The 3,649-nt window shown below is 50.7% G+C and overlaps 1 long non-coding RNA gene across 1 annotated transcript in view; it reads left to right on the top strand.

Moving 5' to 3' along the window:
- LOC144226459 (uncharacterized) overlaps window positions 1–252 on the top strand; it is a 4,178-nt gene extending 3,926 nt beyond the window's left edge. Inside the window, exon 3 of the long non-coding RNA XR_013333645.1 lies at window positions 58–252. This is a non-coding gene — a long non-coding RNA (uncharacterized LOC144226459). The remainder of the gene's footprint in view (window positions 1–57) is intronic.
- The last annotated feature ends 3,397 nt before the right edge of the window (window positions 253–3,649 follow it).

Below are 3,649 nucleotides of genomic sequence, written 5' to 3'. Positions count from 1 at the left end.
ACCCCAGCCCCCTCCCAGGGGGCCCCTGAGGAGGGCCACGCCTCTCTTTGCCATCAGGTCCCTCTATCCGGGAAGGCGGACAGTGCCTGGGTCCGTGCCGCTGCGGGAAGGAGGAAAGAGCTTGTGCACATCTCCGGGAGCCCCGGGCGCTGGGGTCAGCACGAGGCTCGGTGGGGACACAGCGTGAGCCACGAGAGACAGCGGGATGCCTGGCCCAGCCCTCGGAGCCCTGGTTGATTTTCAGAACTTCATCGCCACCATGTAAGTTTCAAGACTCCGATTTTCCAGGTTAACTCCTAACAACGTTCATTTCATTTCTTAGTTGGTCGTTTGAGTGTGGTTAACCTGTTTCTGCTTTATGGGTTTTGTTTTCACTTTCATTTTACTGAGCTTATTTTCAAAGGGATCAATATTTCCCCCTATGGTATGTTCACTGAGGGTTTCATCCTTCAAATGGTTTTTTCAGCCACGCTGCCCCTCGTCCGGCCCGGCTTCTGCCACATAGGTTTCCTTTGGCAGCTAATTCTTTTCTGCCAAGGCCAGTGTTTCAAGGACTGCTGCTTTAGGCTCTAAATCGGGTTGAAAAGGTTTGATTCTTCTTTCAACCCTTAAACAAATAAGGTGTGGGAGTCTCATTTGGGGTTGGGGATTCCCCCAGTGAGTTTCTCCTGGGCCGGGTAAAACACTCAAGGGTTGTATTGACTCCTGGTCAATACAGGGTGTCTGGGTAGAGATCAGGGTGTCTGGGTGGCTCAGTCAGTTAAGCATCCATCTCTTGATTTTGGCTCAGGTCATGATCTCACCGTTCGTGAGTTCGAGCCCCACATCAGGCTCTGCGCTGACAGTGTGAAGCCTTCTTAGGATTCTCTCTCCTTCTCTCTGCCCCTCCCCTGCCTATTCTCTTTCTATCTGTCTCTCTCTCTCTCAAAATAAATTAATTAACTTAAAAAAACTGGGAGCTCCTGGGTGGCTCAGTCGGTTAAGTGTCCAACGTTGGCCCCATGCTCCGTGCGCGTGCTCTATAAGTTCGAGCCCCACATCGGGTTCTGTGCTGACAGCTCGAAGCCTGGAGCCTGCTTCGGATTCTGTGTCTCCCTCTCTCTCTGCCCCTCCCCCACTCACGCTCTGTCTCTCTCTGTCTCTCAAAAATAAGCATTAAAAAATTAATAAACGTTACGAAAAAAATTTTTTTAATTTAAAAAAGAATGTGGGTTAGGGTCATCCCACAGGCAAGGACCCACGGCCAGCTGAGGTGCCTGTCCAAACCTCTGCCTGGCGGAATGTTGCTGAGGTGGACAGCTGCTGCGGAGGCCACACACCGCTGATTCCCTGGAGCGTGGGCGGGAACCTGTGACTTGATTCTAACCCATGGACTATGGCAAAGGGGGCGAGATGTCACTTCCACGACGAGGTTACACAAGATGGTGACTTCTGTCCTGCTGGCAGGGTCCCTCCCTCGCCAGCCTTGAGAAGCGTGCTGCCATGTTGGAGCTGCCATCTTGGAAATGCCCAATGGCAAGGAGTCAACAGCCAGCAAGGAACTGAGTCCCAACTAACAACCATGAGCGTCTGGAACTATATCCTCCTCTGGTTGAGCCTTGAGGTGAGACCGTAGACGCTGAGCCACACCTCGATTTGACCTGTGGGAGCCCCAGAAGCTGAAAGGATCCAGTCAAGCCATACCCAACCTCCTGACCTGCGGAAACCATGAGATAAATGCGTGTTGCTCTAAGCCACTAATGTCATGGTGATGATTATGCACCAACAAACAAGAAACACGTATGGCAAACACCATAATGATAAGTAGCGATAGTGAAATAAAAAAGGTAAGTAGTAATAGTAGTAAGATGTATTTACATTACTGAGCACCCAGCGCGTGCCAAGCACCATTTTAAGTGCTTCACGTGCATTGTTTCACATATTCCTGACGCTCACCATAACCATCTGTGATTATCATTTATTGACAAGAAAACAAACTCAGAAAGACGCACCAGAGCAAGGTCCAAATCCCAGAGCCTGGCTGTGTGCTAAGAACTGGTCAGAGAAAGGAGAATTAGCCCAGGGGCAAACCCAGCCGATTCCCTTTCTTCCTCCCACGAAGCACAGACACACTTTGTCTCATGTCTTGTCACAAAGTGATCATATGGACACAAATGCACCTGCAATATCGTGCTGCAGACACATTCCCCAGAAATATAATATCAATTTTACCTGCACTTTTAATAAGCATTTAATTCCTTCAATTGTCTGGTGGTCCATTTGCAGGGGAAACTGAACTACCTGATCATTTCTCACTTCACCTGCCGTACGGGAAATAGATTCAATTAGAAAAATCTATTGCTAATTTGAAAGCTCTGATTCTATAATTTCCTACAGGGAAGACATGTAAATTACGTGTTATTTAACACCCTTTCATGGCAGGTGAGTTCCGCGGGGGGCAATTATCATCCGCTCTCCACTCTTCTTATAGATTCCTGACAAGGCGGGGAAGAGGGAGGAGGGAGACGGAGGAGGAAGAGCAGGAAAATATTTTGAAGGTTGGTCTCTAAGTGGCTTTAGGAACCTGCGAATTGGAAGGGCCTGGGAGTGGTCAGCCGCTGTGGTGCCCACCTGCCCACCCATCACTGGGCCGCTGTCACAGAGGTCAGAGCCCCCGGGTCCTCTGTCCCCTCCCTCACCACCAGGTACGTGGGAAATCATGGGAGGGAGAGGCAGTCAGGACACCCAACGATGCAATCTAGGTTCTCTGTCACCAGCTATGTGGCATGGAGTGGTCCCTTTACCCTTCTCCCCGTTTGTAAAATGAGGGAACTGTAAACTCCCCAAAAGACCTGTGAGGAGCCTCAGACCCAATACTGAGCATGAAACAAAAAAGGGGGGCTTTGCAAACCACAAAGCTTTGGGAGTCAGGCTCTGAAGCTCCCACGTGAGGGCTGCTTTCCACCCTCCTCCCCACCCCCACAAGCTGCCAAGAAGGTCTCTCTCTAGTCGGACCCAAATCTTTCTGGCTAAGGGGTTTCTTGAGATAAGACCATTTCTTCCACACAGTTGTGGCTCTGTGCACGCCCCCGTGCACGCACACATACACAAACACACAGATCTGGGCAGAAAGATGCCTCTGGAAGAATGTTCAGGAAGCCAGAACCACAGGGGGCCTCTAGGTGGGGAGCTGGGGGAGGGAGCCAGTGGGGGAGGGGAAAAGAGAGACCTGGATTTTACTTTACACCCTTTTATACTGCTTGGATTTCTTCCCTCCCTTCCTTCCCCCTCCCCCTTCTTCTCCCTCTCTCCCCTCCCTCCATCCTTGTGGACTCATTACCTATTCAAAAACCTGATTTTATATATTTATGCATCTATTCACTTCTAACAAATGAAACATGAGACTCAGGGGGCCTCCCTCCTTCCCACAACCAGAGTCCTCCTTTCTGACGTCTCTAGCCTCATCCCATCATTCAGGTCACAATGTTTGAGCACCTTCCCCAGACAAAGCCCAGTCCGGGCACTGGGTAAAAAGGTCCCTTCCACCTGGAGCTGCCTCTGAGCTAGGCCTTGAAGGAGGAGCAAAAATCGTTCCGTGCCCTCCGGGAGCCATGAGTAGACACGCCCTGCACAACGACTACACTGGGATCGGATGTGCCCCAACCTGGAC

Source organism: Crocuta crocuta, unplaced genomic scaffold, assembly GCF_008692635.1.
Source record: "Crocuta crocuta isolate KB4526 unplaced genomic scaffold, BGI_CrCroc_1.0 scaffold143, whole genome shotgun sequence".
NCBI classification, from domain to species: Eukaryota; Metazoa; Chordata; class Mammalia; order Carnivora; family Hyaenidae; genus Crocuta; species Crocuta crocuta.
The sequence above is the reverse complement of the archived record's forward strand: the minus strand, read 5'-3'. Positions and strand labels throughout refer to the sequence as shown.